The 19,977-nt window shown below is 36.5% G+C and overlaps 1 protein-coding gene across 3 annotated transcripts in view; it reads left to right on the forward strand.

The window, feature by feature from the left end:
* The window catches only part of LOC132906921 (small conductance calcium-activated potassium channel protein), a 242,118-nt gene that overhangs the window by 695 nt on the left and 221,446 nt on the right, over positions 1-19,977 (forward strand). The window lies entirely within an intron of this gene.

Raw genomic sequence — 19,977 nt, forward strand, 5'->3', positions numbered from 1 at the left:
ATACGCGGACGCCGCCTCGTGACACATTCGCAGCGCGTTACTTTCAACGAAGATTAATTTCCGCGGTATACCACGAGTGTGTTTCTAGATGTCCCCGTTGCTACGCAATTTCGATGCGTTCAATGACACGACATCACGTTCCTATTGTTTTAATTGGCTAAACTGATCGATCGAAACTTTTATAGCTATATATGTATACGATTCTTTCGTTAGGCGACGAGAGCAAATGCGTCTTATTTCGAATGTCTTGTTTTCAATTAAGTTTCGGGGTAACCCTTAGATTCGTTGAAATTATGAAAACATGTAGCTATTAGTAGTATAACGATCATCGACGTCGTGTAACATCGTTTGTATACGTTTACGAGGCGAGCCGTAAATATAAACAGAAGTTGAGAATTTCAAAATACACTTAGATCATGTATTTAATCGTTTCACGCTACGTGTATATCGTAAATTATTTGATAGATATATGTGTATTGCAAGTATAGGCGTATATGCAGCTTCTTAATTGGATTTGTAAACAGTTTCATTTAGTTACATGCGGAAATGATAAGAAATACGTAGTAGAAACAAAATGCGATATCTATTACGATAATCTGCTTGAATGTTATATATGATAATATTTGTTTTCACTTGACATAGTGTTTGGTTTATGCATGTTTTAACTTTCATGTAGGCAATCAGAATGCAACGATTATCCAATGTAAGTCATCATTATCAATGCAGTATAAGTTTCAAGTTTTAATATTTAATATTTAAATATTTTGCATCAATTTCAATGTAGAAATATTCAAAAAACGTAAATTCGGAATAGTGATATCTCTATTAGGAAACAAAAAATTCTTAAAATAAATATAGAGATAATAAAATATGTCCCACTACAGTTACAATAAAAATGAATAATCAGATTTCAATTTGAAATTTAATACTGTCGTTGTAAGCTGAACACCAGACTAGAAACGTATGTTAGTTGAATAAATTAAACCATTCTTTATACATGATCACTTTGAATATAGTGACATCCAGTGGTTAATTTCAGTGGTTAATTAAATATCATCAAATTGGGAGTAATTTATCATGACTATGTTAACGCATTTTCGGATTAACGCGTTTTAACAGCAGCCCTTTGTAATAAAAATTAAATTTAATATTCCCATATGCCAGTAAAATATGTACTTAAATAGAATAAACTGAACCATCCTGTATGCGTGAGCATATCAAATGTAAACACGTGTGTTGTAGTTAATTAAGAATCATTAAATTGAGGGCAATTTATCGCAGCTATCTAGTTTCCGTGTTGACATGCTTTAACAGGCCCGAAAAAAGGGTGTTGTTTATTAATTGGAGCCACAAATAGATAAAGAATGTGTGTGCTACGTATTTAATGAGGCGCTGCGTGTCTTTCTTCGCGCTGGCGTTGAAAGGGGCAAAAATAGCGCTGGAAGCGTGTAATTTATTTGCCTGTATGTACATAACGATACGCCAAAGAGAACGCGAAGAAAAAACGACGAAAGCGAAGAGCGTAGTCAATGTATCATTGAACAGAGTAAAGAAGAAATTTAAATTTCGCCGTAGGAACTTCTCATTCTATATAACTTTCTGTGAAATACGCGGAAAGTGTGAGGTCGTTCTTTATTTTCGTGCGAAGATTTCATGATCATTTTTTGTGTAATAAGTATAAAGGTAAATGAAACTCGTGTTTCATTTTGTTCTTTTTATGTGGTAAGGTGAGAGGCTCGAAAAACATTGTTATTATATAGCGTGAACAGACGGGGTGTAAAACAGTGCGGGGATGGATTGTAATAATACAGGGGGATAGATTAAACGGTTCTAGAAGTGGTTTGGTGAAAGTAACACACGGGCATTACTGGGAAAAGATGGAACGATATAATGGAAGACGAAACGTAATTCAGCACGAAGTAACATTTATGGGATCGTAACGGGTCGAAGAAGAAGATATATTGATAAGTGAAACGAATGAACTTTTTATTCGCCGGATTACGGACCCCTAAAGGAGAGACGTGATAACGATAAAGCGAATGGAATACATTTTTTCAAGAGGTAGTAAGATGTAGTAGGTTGTAGTAGGGTACGCTTATTCTCTTCAACACCCTAAGAAAACTTATTCGCGGGGTGGAAGATATATCTCTGTATGAAGAGGCAAGTTGTTAAGTAACAAAACGGAGAGAGAATTTGTCAAACAGTGATTTATGATTCGTAACAACGGAGTAATAACGTCTAATTCGAATATAATCGTCATACTTTGCGGTTGAAACAAAGGGGAACTTAAAACGTATCTAAACGAAGTTATTCTCGTTGTAGTACTTTGCATAAAGCACGAGTAGGCAAGCTTTGAACGAAATTTTCGCACAAATTGTTTTCCAAGGGTTGGTCCGCGCCTGCATAAAGCAGTCTAATTAAGTACACTGATAAAATTTAGCGAAGGACGGTCGGGAAATAACGAAGTTACTTCTGTATCGTGGAAATTTGAAAATCTCATTTGTACCAACAAAGAACGTTCGATTCTTCGTTGTCCGTTTCATTCACTGTTCTTCCTTGTAACTTGCTTTTTTATCGCCACCCGTTTTACAAAAGATCCCCTAAGCATTGATCAAACTTTCAAAAGTTCTGTTCATCCATTTCTCAAGTTTGTGCATAGGAGGTCGCTCGTATTGGGGACTGCAGAGAGATCCGTAGGTTAATATGTTCTTTCACGACAAGGCTCGTGTTGAAACAATAAATGCACGGAACGCCGCAATAACAAACTGTCCTTGATGGGGAAATTTAAATATTCCATTTAAAAGAAGTTAATCTCTTTGCAAGAACATTTCCTCGTGGCTCGACTTCGATTACATTCCTGTCCACTTCGTCGACTGCTTCTATTTTTGCACTGAAATATCGTTATTACTCATCTACTCCTCTTCTTTTTTTTCTACAAGCTCGTATTGTGAGTTCTCAAAATTGAGTATAAGCGCTCTGTAAACATGCTTCGATGTTTTCATGTTTCGAACGCGGTCGCTGGCGGAACGATGATGCCGTTAACACGTTTTCCTCGAATGTTGAAAGCACTGTTTATATTCGGTAAAGGAAACAAAAGCACATTGTAACTACGTCACGTTAATAGTAATACAGTTGTGATATTCTACTAGTTCTGATATCTCGCTTATTCCAAAAATTGGATATTGCAGGATAAATTAAAAAAATGTACACCCGCAGCGGATTGCTCGATATTAAATTGATAAATATAGATAGCTAAACAAAAATAAATTAAATACACCGTTCAAAGGAATGAAGGAGATAGTGCGAATATTAGCTTACCGATGCTTTGGATCTCTTGTTGCGGAATATTTGTGGGCTTGGTATGATTTATCAATGAATCCACTACTTGCGTGAAAAAACTGTATTTCGTAATTTATTGCGCGATCCGTGAGAGCCGAAGAATTTATCGCAGACTGAGCTGGAAAATTTAAAGTACTTTTAAAAATTGTCATATATATGTCATCCGAATGAAGAAAGGTATGTTGCTATTTAGAAGATCAAAACTTAATGGTCAACATATAATGATTACGTCGTACGATTGAAGTATAGGTACATTTAATATAATGTAGATGGAAGACAATTCTTCTTACGCCGAAGAAATATTTATTGGGACGAAAGAAAAATTGAGTCGGGAAAGATAAGGGATTTTTACCCCACGCATTTTGTACTTCGGAAACGATGCTACGATTTGTCACGTGCAACGATCTTGAGTCTGCTGTGTGGTGTTCCCCATGCAACACAACAGACAAGAATTTATCGAATTCGAATCCGATGATTGATGAGGAACTCGCATAGAACTATGATCTCTTCTTATCTTGCGAAAAATGATACGATACAAAGTAAACGGAGATATAAGTAGTTTCTACGAAAACGAAGATTGCTTATTGCATGCTATATAAAATGTAGATCATCAATATAATTCTGGATTGACGGAAGAAAATTTTATACGGATGTAATCGAGTTTCTGATTGAAGAGCACGCGCTGGAACAAAAAGCTGATAATAAGAAGTACCTAATACATGCAAACACGTGTATATATTTAAATTGAGTAGAGTTGAATTTACGAACGTGACGACACATTTTCAGAAGAACAATTTCACGTAGATCCCATGGGAGACGTGTAATCTTAGCAAAGATGATAGAAGCGAGAGCCCCCACTTTGGTCGTTCAAAGAGACACCAAGTAAAACAAGAATGTTACTTTTAATCATGTAATGTTGATGTGTTACTGAATCATATATTCTTTCATCGATTAACAATTTATTCAGAGCAGAATGAGATACATATTGGAGTGGCAAATGAAATAGGTATCTATTAAATAATCATAGGTTATGAAATAAGTAAGTAAGTAATGTTGAAATTTAAAATGTAAAATATCCAGCGGTTTCGGTAATTAAACTTTAACTAGAAAAAAATTGGTGAAAGATATATAGAAATGGCAAACTACACTAGATTAAAGGTCTGACTTTTAAATTCCAAATTTAAAGTTCAAATTTAAAGGGCAAAGTGATGATTTTATTACTTGGAGATCGCCAATAGAAAAAGAATGGGACAATCGGATTGGTGGACTGAGATTCCAACCCGAATCTTTCGCAAGTCTGTCCAGTGTTCTAATAATTGAGTTCTCTAAGCCATTGATCAATTCCTTTTTGTTACCTTTGATATTAAAGAATTGATCCTTCGGAGGTCATTCCAGGCGATGTTCAAAATTTAATGTTAAAAAGATTACACGGAACGAGTTACAGATAACAAGTTATGTCATATTTTCCTATAATTAATCGGGAAATCACGGAAAATGATAGCGGGATATATAAGTGACAAATACTTCAACGAGAACCGTAAATTTCAAGTGCGCAAGTTTTACACGTTGAATAGAGTTAGCGAGTGGTGATATTTTTTCGCGACGCGAAAGGGGAGAGATCGTGGCATGGAAACGCACATAAACGTGACAAGGCATAGATTCAAATTTAACCAAAAAGGACAAAAAAAATACTTCCCCCGGGGCAAACTACGTTCTGCATAACGAGAATCGAACGTTCCTTGTTTACCTATATCTGTTTCAAAACATACGCCTGGTCGAAGCAAATATTTTTGATATTTGATATTTATGCATATTCACTAGCATTTTACATAATAATTTACACTTGCTATTGAAAAAATGCATTTCGTTATTTAATATTTCATTCTGCGATGTTTCAAATTCGCGGTTAATTCACTTCCCAGATTTGGATTTAGAATGAAATTTACAGATTCTATGCCAGAAATCTTTTTATAGAAATTATTAAATGGTTATATTTTAAAGTTTGTCGATGAAGACGAGTCTCGAATGAAAGAGCGAAGGATGAGAGGAAAAAAGGAAGAGAAAGAAAGGGAAGGATGGAGAAAATGAGGGCGTATAATGTCTGCTTGACGTAAAATTTTTATATCCTACCACACCACTACTTAACTCTAAATGTTGTTTTATTATAATTCATTAAATTACCGTAGCTTTTACCATAAATATTCTTACTTCGCTTGAACTCTTTACAAATTTCTAACCATATATTTCCACAATTCTTAAAATTAAAATAATATCATCGAAAACGTTATATTAGAAAAATTCGAAAGGATTACTGCAGCAGAGTAAGCGATATTTGCGATTCGATTTTCCAGAAGCAACCCGATAGGACGGAGCGCTCTTTTACCTGCTCTTGTGTAAATGGGAGAGGCAAGATTTATATAAATCCGTCGTTATAGTTGCGTAAAAGATGGATAACTTATTTATCGAACAAGAAATGCAATAAAAATCGTGACAGAGATACCACCATATGAGAGAATAAATTCGAATTTTACAGATTTAACGGTTTATAGAACCTCACACGGAAAAGCTTCCACTTTCTAAATAAGATAAATAAGATTAGAAAGACATGAAACGGAAAGTTGGTAACGAAATGGACCGTGAGCACCAATAGCACCGGAGACCATTGGATAACTCGGTCTCTGGATCGAAAACTAAGATCAAAATATCGTCTTTTCGTTGAGAGAAGAATAGACCTCGAATCCCATGGTATTTGATTGTTCACGGGAGGACTGACCAGAAGCGGAAGAAGTGGTATATTTCAGAGGCGAGCGTCGTGTCAGCTCGATTGCACCGTCGATTTTTGGCGTGAGATGGAAAATTGAAAAACCCCTGGCCCGCGTCGAACCATGCCATCCATTCAACCAATCGACTTTCAATCCTCTCTTCTTATCTTACGGATAAGAGAAGGAAAGAAGAACAGAAGAGAAGAGAGCAACGCTTTTGTGAAGCGTCTTCTCCCTTCTCTCGAAACAAATTGAATTTTGCTAGAGTCCAAGAGAATGAGGAAAAATGGAAAAAGGGTTGCGGAGAGCGTGTGCTAGAGTGAAATAGAGTCACGATTTATTTTTACCTCGGATGCAGCACCGGAAGGTACTGTTTTTTTACTCGATGTAGAAGGTCTCGGGTATCGCTGAGAGCTTTCCAAGTACAGGAAAGAAACTAGAGGGAAAGGGAAAGGAAGACAGATCCTCGAAAAGATAGAAAGGAAAACTAGAGACGTCGTGACTCCGGAAGAAAGTTCAAAGTGCACCTCCTCGTCTTATCCTCGAGAAGCGTTACGCCGCTTTACCGCATCTAGGGTGTGCCCGTTGTTTTCTACGGAGCTTCTAAAAGTTACGTATGACGAGAGGTTGCCCCTTTGAGCTCGTCAAGCTTCGTGCTCGTGAAAATTACAAGCTGCATCGTAACGAGCACGATCTTCAAATACGGCTATGAAACTGCCTTTGATGTACGGGAACGTATGTACCGATGAATGCGCTATCTTTCTTTTCGAATTGGCGTCTCACTTTGGATTCTGCAAATCGGGACCACGTAGTTTCGTGTATTGTTCAGAAAGTTTTAATTATTTTCTTCAAATAGATGCGTGTTTCTTTCGTTTCAGTTATCAATCATTCGTTTTTTAAGCGTATTTTGTTTCTTAAGTTACATTTCATTTTGATTAATATAGATTTTTATTTGACGTAGTATGGATCGAATTTTATTATCCTGTCAAGAAGTAAGAAAAAAAAAAAGTAATTGGTTCTAATCATAATCGAGTTAGGGTCAAGCATTGTGAACAAGATTTCACAATTATCTGATTATGAGAAGATCTTGAGGGAGTTCTAACGAGGTACAAAATGATCAAATGCTTGCCGACCTGTAATTTTGTTACTTCCAGAGACTCGTTTGCGGTAGTTGAAGAGCTCTTCGACAAGAACGAGTCTTTTAAGTAATAAGTGACTTAATATATTTTGTCGACGTTGATTGTTTGTAATTTTTTATCATACACGAGGAAAGGGGAATTTTCAATGCTAGAAGAGAGCATTAATTATTTTAAACATCCAATTATCATTTAGCCAGTTCAGTTTACTATTGTATCATTCGTTAATGTTAATTTAATTCAACGTAATAATGTAATATACAGAGATATGTTATATTAGCAATATCGAAATTAAATTTGCTTTTGTTGATATTCGATTAAATCTTGTTAATTAATGCTTATTTTACTAAAGGATGGTATGAAGCTTAACGCTTCGAATCTCATTGCATTATTGTATTTGTATTTGTTTTTAACGCTAGACCTTTACAGAACCGTGCCCACCTCGAACGGAATACCGAAGAATCTTAATGAACTTGTGACGCGTTAATCGCGCGAATTGAAATTTACGACTGCAAACACGGTGGGTGATTAATCGCGAGTATTATCAGAGACGGTTCGCTGTGAAATATTAACGTAACACGACGTAGGCTTTACATTATGCTAACTGGAGCTTTACCTTCTAAAATATTCCCTGTATTATCTATATCGGGATATCTGAATCGTTTGTTTTGTCACGTATTTCGAATCATATTCTACAGATTATTTGTTATGTTATCCTCTGCTATGATATTCCCAAATAAACCTAAAACCTAGGAAACCTAAATAAAAACTTAAAAAAACCGAGTGGCGAACAAACTTATTACATAACCTAATATTTATCAATCTTTCTAAAATTATGTTTTCGTTACAAAGCAAAATTTCTGTGATTTTTTATTATATCATAGCTCATTTTTTTTCTTAGAAAATTGATTAAATTTTTGCGATTTTCAAAGACCCTATTGGATCTTTCGAATGCTTCGAGCTTCAAAGAAAGAAACGTAATCGAAGATTGAATCGGAGGCAAAAAGAACGCTTTAAGCGAAACTGGATGACAATAAAATCACGGAGAAAGTTAGAAATTAAATCTCCGACTGAGTACACGTAGTTGCGCATTTTTATATATATTTGAATGTATGAAGTAAAGCGGTCATAAAGTTTTGGACATTAATCTTTAGGATTCTTATTTTTCGTATTTTTGCCTAAAATAGGCAGATCCTCTTCTACAGTTCACGTATACGGAAATAACAGAAACGTTGGAAATAGGCAGCATAATGTGTTCCTACTTTAAAGCGGAACATGTAAATCAAGTGGAGCTTTCGTGCGGCGAGGACGATGTTCGTTGTAACGAATTTAATTTAATAAGTTTCTTTGGTCATGAAGTGAACGTGTAAATAAGTCGTGCGAGAATGGCTGGTTATTTGAATTATGTATAAACCTTCTGCTTCCTCTTTTGTTTCTGCGTTAGTGTATGCGCTCTGAAAGAGATGTGACTTAATATTTTATAATTAAAACACATGCAGAGAATAATTTATCATTATATTCAAAGTTTGAAGCAATTAGTGGATAAGTTCGTTGAATATTGAAGTAACCTGCAAAACCTTTAATCTCCGCGTTTTTCCGTTCAATTTTCTGTAGTGTAGCCACCCTGCTTCGTTTTGCAAGAGAAGAAAATCAAGAACACTTTAGAAAATACATCCGACTTGCGACAGCGGAAGAAAATATAAAACGAGGAAATGCATTACTCTCGCTTGTGTTAAAATGAGTATTTCACGGGCCGTTATGTTCGTTTACCGTTTTCATCTCGTAAATCATTTCTTGGCATCGATCGCTCTAATGGTCACGCTACACTGAAACCTATTAATTTGCAAATTAGATGCAAAATGAATTATTGATCGAGATTCCGAAGCTACGCTGGAAAGGAGATCGCCGTTGATGCGTTTCGCCCGCAACTCGTTAATTTGGTATGTGCAAGGCATGGATTTTCGAAAATCGCCGAGTTTATTATTACCGATGAATCATACATTACCAAACTATAAGTTAATAATTGCTTCAAAAGAAAATCAGTTCCATGTTGATATTGGATCATTCGATGAAGAGAACATTATGGTTCTCCTTTTAGAGAGAAGACAAAATTTTAAAATTCATGTTATTTTAAGATATAACCATCCTTGGTGTTGATAACTACTTTTAAAAATAATACTTGCTTGAAAATTCATAATACGCGATGAAACCTAGTAAAAGATAATAGTCTAGCGGAACGTGTAAAACAGAACGAATATACCATAAAAAGGCATAATATTAAAAACGTAACTGCCAGAGTGGCTCTTTTATCCATTACTTTCCTTCCTTAAATCGCTGTAGATCTGATGTTACTCTTCAAATCACCTCGTTTTTCCACAACTTTTCTTCTTTTCAAAACCTCTGAAACACCTGGCCTGTTCAATGCCAAGCAACGTATGTTATTTTTCCCTCGCCCGGTTCATCTTTCTTTTACATGCGAGATTCCACGGTATACATCTAGCTCATAGACTTTCTTAGTATTTAATAGTAATAATAAAAATAAGCAGGAATTTTCCTAAAGGCATTTAAAAATGTCCATTTAGGAATATTTGACTCTCGGAACTACCGATAAATTTGCATTTCAGAGCATTGAGATTCCAGGGAGACGATAGAGGCGAGGACACCATAGAACCATTGAGACATTTAGAGCATTAACAGGGCGAGATACAATCATATGCAGACTCAAACCACCCTATAAAGGTTTAACGACCCTGTTCTGCCACAATCTTTTTCTCGATTACGCGTTCGCATACATTTGCGTAGTTACGCCTTGAAATATCGAAATCGCCTTTCACCGAAACTGACGTTTCCGCTCGACGCAACACGTAAACAAGGGCCACGTGAACACATCGATTTGCGAGACAAGCGATTTACCTTTGTCCGACTCTGCCCTTACAAGGGATTATTCTTTCGATATCGATAATTTATCGATGGCTACGTTAGAATATGAAGGAACGTAAAATAGAACAAGATAGTAGCTCTTGTAATAAGTTCGTTATTTCCTTGAAAGAGAGTGAAACATTTTTTATTTTTATATTATAAGATCTATTTTATCATAGATGTATGCACTGTTTTATTCTATTATCCTTATTGTTATTAATTATTCAGCAAATAAATGCACAAAGTGGGAAGATTGCACGGACTGCCGTGCGTTGAAACAGTATTGATGTTTTCGAGGTTGCATCGATAATGGTGCGGTTAGTAGCTCTTAGTTAATTCTACTTAGCAAGTAGAGTAGTTTAATGGTTCGTTGTTTGGAAGCATATCATGCAAGCTAAGTCAATGTTCACTTTAATATTCCGCGATATTACACTGTTAATAAATGCACAGCGTCAGAATTTGAATTAGATACAAACAACAACGATTTTTATTTAATTAAAATAACTACAAAAATGCTCACACACGATAAACCACAAAGTATTCAAAATTCAAGATCGTGCTTGGTTAACTGTCCTTCTAATTTCCCATTTTACATTTTATTCTATGTCTATTCAAAACGCTTCGATCTTCCATTATACATGAAGCTTGCACACCACAGTCTTTATAAAATTAAATAGACATTCTGAGGACGAGTTTAGACACAATTTATGCTTTCAACTAAGAAAGCCTTGCAATCGTTGTTTTTTTGATTTATGTTATGGTTCACCTATGAGATTTCACGACGTTAGGTCAGCACATGACACGTGGATTCGAACGGCATTAAAATGGCAAATGAAACGCAGAAATATGCAAGAGGGTGAGGACAGATCGAAATAGCATGTTATAATCGTGGGAGGAGAACGGCTCGCGACTGCAAAGGATTAAGGCAGTGAAAATATTGGCGAGCAGCGCACCAGTTCAACACTCGAGATGTAGCATCGAGAGTCGAGAAAATTATAAATAAACGAACGCTCGTACGGTCGCGGCAGGGGAGGCCTTGGAAGTATAAAAACGGATAAATCGATGTGCAAAAATTGTTCCACGGCGATTTGAAAAGCCATGGCCATGAGATCGTTTGGGTTCAAGATCAATCACACTTTCGATATTGGTCGCGATCGTTTCACAAATCAACGTCGCGATGCCAGTTTCCGCTGCTTTTACGATCGATGCACTAAACGCATCTGCGAGATGATTTGCAAACGAGCTCGTAAAATTTATCGTTTTCCTACTTTTTTACAGGGGACGTACGAGGATACTGTGCTCGTTTTCCGATCGTATAAATTATAAATTTGCAGTTTTTCCGAATTATTATTTCCCTCTTGGGATTGCTCCATGTGAATGATAGGGAAATACACATGTGTTGCACGCACATTCTTCTGCAACACGTGCAAGTTCGAGTTACCGATCTGTTGATTTGGAAAATTGTAGCGATTTGAGAATAGTCGATTTTATATATCTACTATTTAGAGTGAAGTTTATAATATAGTTGTAGGAACCTGTTTGTATTTCTTTCTTTTTATTGGCACGTGTCCTACCTTCTTCCAATTAAAACGCAATGAAATCGATATTATTGATAATGTTTGAACATTTTCATTTATTTGTAGTATGCTTTATTATTCCATGAAAATTCTTGAAAATAGATACCAGTGAGAATTAATAATAGATAATTGTGCGGTAATGTGGAGTAGAAGATATTTCACCGTATTTGCAAATGAATTCATCGCCTTTAATTATTATTTCACGTTACTGTCAACGCTTTACTGCAGTGGCGCGTGTTTTAATAGCGTATCTGCTTTCGTGTTCGCAATTTAACCACATTTCCTCTAAAAAGGAGAACCGTGTAACGTTCTTTGGTCTTGTTTTACGTAATTCGACGATATTTTCATCGGGACTGAAAAACATTTGTCCTTCCGAAGGGAAACTTTGTTCTTTCATATTTTACATGTAGTTGGTTCGCTGGATGAAAGAGACATCTAAAAAATTACACATTTACAAAAAGAAGATCATTTCATATATTACGACCTAACAATTATTTACTAATTTTTTATTTCAAAGTTTCTACTTTAAACCAAATTTCAGTAGAATTTAATTCTCTTATTTGTCACTCTTTCAACAGATGATATCCTTTTTCATTTATGTCCTCGCCAGAAACATAAAATATTTGGGAACAGCAATGCACTAGACAAAATGTGTGAAAAGTTGCTCTATAAAAGGGTCGATGTTTCTTACCCTTTCTCACAAGATATTCCGACATCTCCTCGCGGAATTCCGCTATTCGCTGTCAATCAGAATCACTCAAGTGTCAGATGAGTACACTTTGATCCTGACAGGAATACCTTTTCATGGTATTTCGTACGTCTATTATCGACATTCTCACAACGATTCTCCCTCGGAAAAGAACGTCTTTCTAGTCGTAAAGAAACGTTTTGAGAGAGAGTCTCAAGCACGCTTCTTCGCATTCCGTCTGACGAACGACCTTATTACCGGGCCTTAATAAGCCCTGTCAGCGAGGTCACGTTCACGTGCACACAGGGCTGAGATTTAAGATGTGAACCTTGGAATTTATGTGCAAACGATGCGGTCTGATGTTGAATTATTGGCGCGTTGCCTTTGACAGCTTTTAAGAGATCGAGAAATATGCACGGACTGCAAAGAATCGTGGAATCGCCAGTTTCGATAGGTCTCCAGGTTAGATTAGAAAGCAAAGATAAAGATAATGTGGTGGAGAAATAAATGAAACTATAGACTACGAGGACAGATGGAAAAATTACCAGAATTACCGCTAGGGGTTGCTTTATTTCCTACTGTCATTGCTATTCCGGAAACTTTCCAGTCTGCCTTCGTATTTCATCTCTTCAACGATTTTACTGAAGACCCTGTCGTTTCCTAGTCGTACCGTACTGTTAAAGATCTCACGCATAATATAAATACTTGCCACGTGCCATCAAATTCCCTCATAGCACTATATATACATCTCAGTTTACTCTTGCATTCTTCGAATTCTCCCTCACTTATTTACATAAATTTTCATTCCAACATTATTTAAAGGTTGACACAAATCTCCTCACAGTTTCGTAATATTTTTGATAAACATCTACAATCTACTGAGAAGTATCATTGAGAAAACGATATTTGCGGAATTTATTGGGCATGTTTAAATGAGATCGTATATACAACTGTATTTAATCGATGTTTTCAAAATATTAGCGTATAAATAAAGCTTGTACTACTGGTAAGAATGGAATAACATTCTTTAGAACGGCGAATCTTGAGTAAATAAATCTCGATTCCGTGTAGCATCGTTTTAGGAAAGAGTTTCGAAACGAACGAAAGGGGACAAACAACGCAATTGAAAGGATTTCGCGATATTAGGTATTTCGTGAGCTTCGATGGTTTAGCTAGAATTTTATTTATCCTCCAGGGGGATGACAGCACCTTGAACGACAAAATATCAAACGAGTACGAGAGCTGCTCAATAGCGAAACACAACGAGCATAAACTACGGATTTTTCTGCTCTTTCTATGCCGCAGCGCGAGAAAAGAAAACGCTCATCTTTAGAAATATGTACTTTTTTTCACTTTTTTACGTTCCCTTTTTTTTCGATTATGCAGCATAATGAGAATTTGTTTGTGTATACCGTTCGCACGCGTGCCGGAGTTCTCTGGCCCATTTCTTCAAATATTTTCAAGTTCAAAGGAAAACCTTGGCAGCGAAACCGATTGGTAGATTCAAATTAAAGCGTATCGCGACAAGAATGTACTCGCGTTAAGATTCTGAATGATGTGCAATCATTTTATCACTAGCTGCTTCATTTTATTCCTCCTTAAATATAATATCTAATGACTCATCAGAAATGTAATGAAATGTATATCTTGTTTAATGTGAACATTTCTATGGTATATTTTATTTCATATTATTATATTATACATTATGTTATTTTATATCATATCTCTGATTTTATACTGGAAAAATTTAATCTAGTTCGTCACGAAATTCGTGCTTATAGACGCAATCGGCTCCATATAAAACGTTTAAATTCTGGAACATAATGCAACATATAATTATGAAACATGCAACTTCGCTGAGAAAATCTGTTTTCTCTCGTAGAAATTTATTAAATGGTCACCGACTACTCCACTGAGATTCGAGTACTAGTTTGAAATCTCAATCTTTATTGGGTAATCGGAATCTCGCCAGATTAAAATCGTAAAACAGGTGATCTGATAAAAAAAAAAGAAAAAAATAGTTAGAGGTCACGCGTATATGTAGGTCGACATTCGAAAGAAAAAGCGCGGCTATTTGTTTGAGTCTTGTTGGAAGTTGAACAGATTCTTTAGAAATAACTCTTAACGAACGCGCTAGTTAAGAATTCCCAAGGTTTGTGTAACGCGAGGTTTGTACGAAAATAGTATGGAAGTTAATTTGAAGCGACAACGGTTGAAGGAACTACATTCCAAAAAGTTGCACGAATGCAATTTCTCTTTGCTAAACTTCTCTAAGCGTGAGATCATTCAAACGTTAGACTTAACCGGGGTCTATTAACCGCTAGGGAATTTCCGCTTCGCTCTTAAGAAGCGACCTCTTAATGTGTCTTAAACGACTAGTATACCTTTGTTCGTAAAGATGCGACGTGATGAAGTGGTCCGTCTGTCTTCCTAAGTGCTTCATCTTTGAATGTGAGAGATATTTCTTAGTAATGACAAATGGATAATGATTCTTTCAAAAATCATGGAAGCTTCTCGAAGTCATGTGACAATCATGGGTCTCTCTGCTCTATTATATATATAATATATATTGCTCTAGTTACTAAATAATCGAATCGTGTGCAGGAAAAAATTATACTTTCATTCGAAAGTTTACATGAAGGTTTACAAAAATATTACTGACTTATGATTTTCAATCATCGAGTGATGCGAACTGCTGCCATAGTAACACTTTACTGACCGCTAGCGGTTCAACAGCATACGCACGTCCGACCGGCAACTAAGATTCTCCCTGACGCCGGCTCTGTTTCCGTTTAGACTCTCCAATACCATTCTTTTTGTTCATCGCAAACGGTACGTTTTTCAAATTGGTATAAAACTGTGGGAGCTTATAAAGGAACGCAACTGACGCAACTGAGCAAGGTACTTTGGTACTAAATAACAAATTACTGTTCAAATAATGAGAAAGCTTGACGGTGACAAAAAGACGATTAATAGGCTATCGGTCGGTAAAATGTTAAAAATACTCTGTGGACCAATTGTGGAAAAATAACTGTGGAAAAGTGTAAAACAAATTTGTTTGTCGGGAAAAGCAATATAACATGTACTCCGCGCAGAAAAACAGTAATATATTTTCTGGTTAACAAGCTGTACAGGTTTATATCAATTTGTAGCTGAATTGTTTAGAGCGGAATACCATTCTGGCTGTTAAATAGACGAATTGTGTTCCGTAAGAAGATTATACCTTCATTGGGAGGTTTGGTCGAGGTTTGGGCGGTAATTACTGACTTCGGGCGCTTCACTCATTAAATAATATATATTTGAACTAGATTTGTCGTTTAAAATTCACGCGTGTGCTCTGTGGATATTACCAACTTGTTTTCCCAGAGTCATACCAAATATAAACATTGATACGCCAATTAATAGTTTCAATTAAATAGGTTTCCTAATATTGCATAGATTCAGATAGATATTATATCATAAGAGGTAGACACAGATAAAATTAGAGACAAAATCGAAATAAGGTTAATATTCAAGGATCTGGAGGCTGTTCGATCAGCCACTGACGCTCAAAATGCTAATTCTAAAGTTGCTGTCAATCAATGAAAGTTATTTACTTCGTGATGGACCATTTCCAACTTGTCTGTATCCGCCCGGCTCATTGTACAACAATACGTGACATTTGCGGTCTTCCATTCTGCAAACGCGTTTTCAAGTTTATCGAGCACAGCATTCTTTCACTCGCTTAATTAGGAAACGAAGTTTGTTTTATCGAAACAAAGTTCATCAACGACTTTGACGCGATCCAGAGAAAATTCGAATATCCAGGTTACTAAAGTAATAAACTCGATTTACTGGACGGAGAGTAATAGGTTTATAAGAGTGATTAAATTGAGTTCCATTGTCTGATATTGCAGATTCAATCAGTGTCGGATAAGATTTATTGAGAAGAATCTTGTCGACTAGTCGCTTGGAAGAAATGTATCGCGCAACTTGTCTGTTTCCATTTAAAGATCATGCCCTCTGGTTATCGCGAATCTTATGCGGCTGGTTTATTTCTGGACTTAGCTCTGCATGTCTGAGGAAATTCCAATATGCTTTGACAGAGCGCAACAGCTTGCTGAATACCTAACTGTGGTAAATAAACTGGACGATGTGTGTTAGTATCTGAAACTTTAGTGAAAGCAGAGCGTAGTCACTTGTAGTTACAGTAGTCCTCGTGGTACAGCGTGCTCCTAAATTAAATCGTTAAATAGCGATATCGATTGGCACATTGATTGTCACGATGACATCGCGGCATCAAAAAATTTCTATGTTAAGATAGATAGCTCGCGCAATGATTCTAAAATTCTAACAAAGCGAGGGTAACAAAAAAAAAAAAAAAGAAAGAAAGAAGATAGAAATAGAAAAGCAATATAAACACCAAAAAGGAATTTTATCAAAAGAAAATACAATACAAAGACCAAAGGGAAAAATGACAACTATAAAAAAATGGCCCAAAGGCATCACGAGAAAATGTATGATAAAGCACAAGGAAGAAAGAAAAATACAAAGCATAAAGAGGAGTACAGTGTAGCTTCTATAAATGAAAATACGATAGATAGAAAATCCCAGATCCTAGAAAATCTTGTAACGGGTGGAAAATTGTCGATGTGAAAAATTGACATGATATGCATTACGTGAATAACGAGCATCAGCGCTTACATATGTATCATTGGAATCGATGCGTTCACTGTCTCGCAAAATTTCTATTTCTGTCTGGCCACTGAATGCTATTTGTAGAGCTTCATTTCAAACGACTCAAATTTCGACGACTGTGTTTGAAATAAGCGTTCCAACAACGCTAGATTTCCAAAACTTTCGAGTAGATAGAGCGAACGAGAAACGCCCGGCAGCCCAAACGTATTTAAATGATAAACGTGTCGACGATTAGGAAACACTAAACTATTTACGCGGTGGAATCATTGGTATTCAAATTATGTGAAATTTCCTCGAACGCAGATCCTTTATGTTGCAAACCGCTTTACATTCGCTCCTCGGGTAAAGCTTATTATTGCTGGGATGAGTGGCAGGTCCTATAGAATTGTGTAGAAACACGCAGACGAAACGCAAGTTTAACGTCAAAATCTAAACGTGTCGTAGCTTGTAAACGAGTTACCTACCTCAGACTCTTAAAATATTTACACCAATGGTAGATAAAACGAAGAATCGTGGTAACGACCAAGCTCACAAGCTCCGATATCGGCGACACAGCCACGCTTCCGACTTGTTTACGTGTGGTGGCAACAATCGATACATTTCCTTTGGACTTTTTGCTGTTCCCTCCTCGTTCGTTAGCCTCGTTCGGGATGAACGCGATAGCTGCGCGAATCGTAAAAAATAGATTTGCAGAATTTTTGCTTGTGGAGCTAACATTTTTGATTTTTTAACACGGTCGATTTATGCAAGATTAGTTTGTTTCAACCAAAGTTTATAGTCAGATACAACGAGTCTTGATACATCGATCGAATTTTGTGCATCTGATCTGTTAAAAAAGAGTTAAAATCGATATCGTATGATCGTATTCGTATTTATACGAATCGTGAAAAATGATTTTACAGGATTTAAATTAATTATGAAGCTAACAGGTTCGATTCATAGAAGAATAGGGTGTTAATATTTCATAGACAATCACAAAAGTTTATATGCACTTATCAAATTTTGCTTATCTTTTGTATGATTTTCGAGATAACAAATGTATATAAATTTTGTGTATTTTTTCTATCTTCTATTTTTTTTTAGTATGTGCCAACATTCAATCAATACAAAATCTGACGTCAAAAAGCTACTATACCTAACATACTTACGATAATATTTCAAATTTAAGAGACGTATGTATAAAGACTTTTATGGCTGTCCCGGATATTCTACATTTATTTACGACCTTTTAAAATAATATCAAAGTAATATGCCTACAAATGTTAAATTCGTGTTTTACTTTGTCCATATAATTTGTCACGACATTTCACGAGACGAAGTTCGTGTCTTCAAAATTTACGTTTCACAGTCACGATCGATTTTTGCCAACGGCTGTGGTATTCGTCCGTGAGTTCTTTGCTTGCCAAATCGTCGAACCATTCGTCGTTATATCCGAGGAGCTGTTGCTCTTTCGACGTTCGGTCCCTCGTCCAAGTTTGGGTCGCAGATAAATTCGACGAATATCGTTCAGTCGATATTTATGGTGCACTTGTCGGATTCCGTTTAGGTCGCGTGAGAAATACGCATTCAAGTTCGAAAATATATCATGCTCAGCGTAGAACGTATCATAAACGTAAAATTTTACGTGCAATAAGGTCCTCGTTTATAGTTTCAGAATTGATCGTGCCAAAATCGACGGGGTTGTCGAACACGAACTTTCTATCGAGTATGAACTTAGAGCCCCGAATAAATATTGTTCGACTTATTTTTATGAACTTGTCAGACACATAGCAAGGAACTTTGGAAGTCAAGTTCCATCGTTGCTTCGTTCTAGAGATAGAATAGCGAAGTTGCTTTCAAAAGCAACTTGTACCTTTGCGAGATAAATTATCTTTGAAATACGAGGGTGACTCAAATATAAACGAGACTTTTGTTTCTGAGCGCGTAAATTTAAAGGGAGCGAGCGGCCGCTTCTAGTGTGCATTGGTTGGGATGTCAGGAGTGGGGAGAGCAGGCCGTTGTCCAGTTCAGACACGTTTGGCGGTAGTATTCAAGATGTCAGAGCAACAAGTACACCTCTCAGTTGCGCAACGCATTATTATTAAATTTCTCACACATGAAGGCGTCAAACCAATAGAAATTCTGCAAAGATTGACTGCACAGTTCGGGGATCAGACACTGTCAAGGGCTCGCGTGTTTGCCTGGCATAAGAAGTTCAAGGAAGGACGTGAACTGGTTGAAAATGTGGAACATGATCGTCGTCCTCGAACCAGCATTACGGAGGAGAACATTCGCACAATAAATGCTGCTTATTACTGTGAGCTTTTGAGGGAGGCAAAGGTTGCTTATCGTTCGAAAAGGCGTAACCAACCGATTCGAGACGTCATTCTCCTCCACGACAACGCCAGGCCTCATACAGCAGCTCTAACCTGCACAACATTAGAGGAAATAAGGTGGACTCCACTTGATCATCCTCCCTACAGTCCTGACCTATCGCCCTGCGATTTCCATCTCTTCGGACCGCTTAAAGAAGCACTAGGAGGACAACGATTCCAAGACGACGCGGCGGTGGAGGCCTTTGTGCGCAATTGGCTTCTGACACAGCACTCTTCTTTTTACGATGCTGGGATCAAAAATCTCCCAATCCGCTGGGAAAAATGCATTTCCAAAGCAGGAGACTATGTTGAAAAATAATATGTGCTTGGCTATGTTATTTCACTGAATAAAATTATTTTAAAAATAAAGTCTCGTTTATATTTGAGTCACCCTCGTATGAAAATTCTCATCAGTCTTTGAAGCTGTAGTTCCATGACAAATTTAATATTTCATCTAGGAAAAGCAACTATTTTATCTCATACCAAAACTGATGTAGCTATAGCTACTGTTATATATTGTATATG

Source organism: Bombus pascuorum, chromosome 5, assembly GCF_905332965.1.
Source record: "Bombus pascuorum chromosome 5, iyBomPasc1.1, whole genome shotgun sequence".
Classification (NCBI taxonomy): Eukaryota; Metazoa; Arthropoda; class Insecta; order Hymenoptera; family Apidae; genus Bombus; species Bombus pascuorum.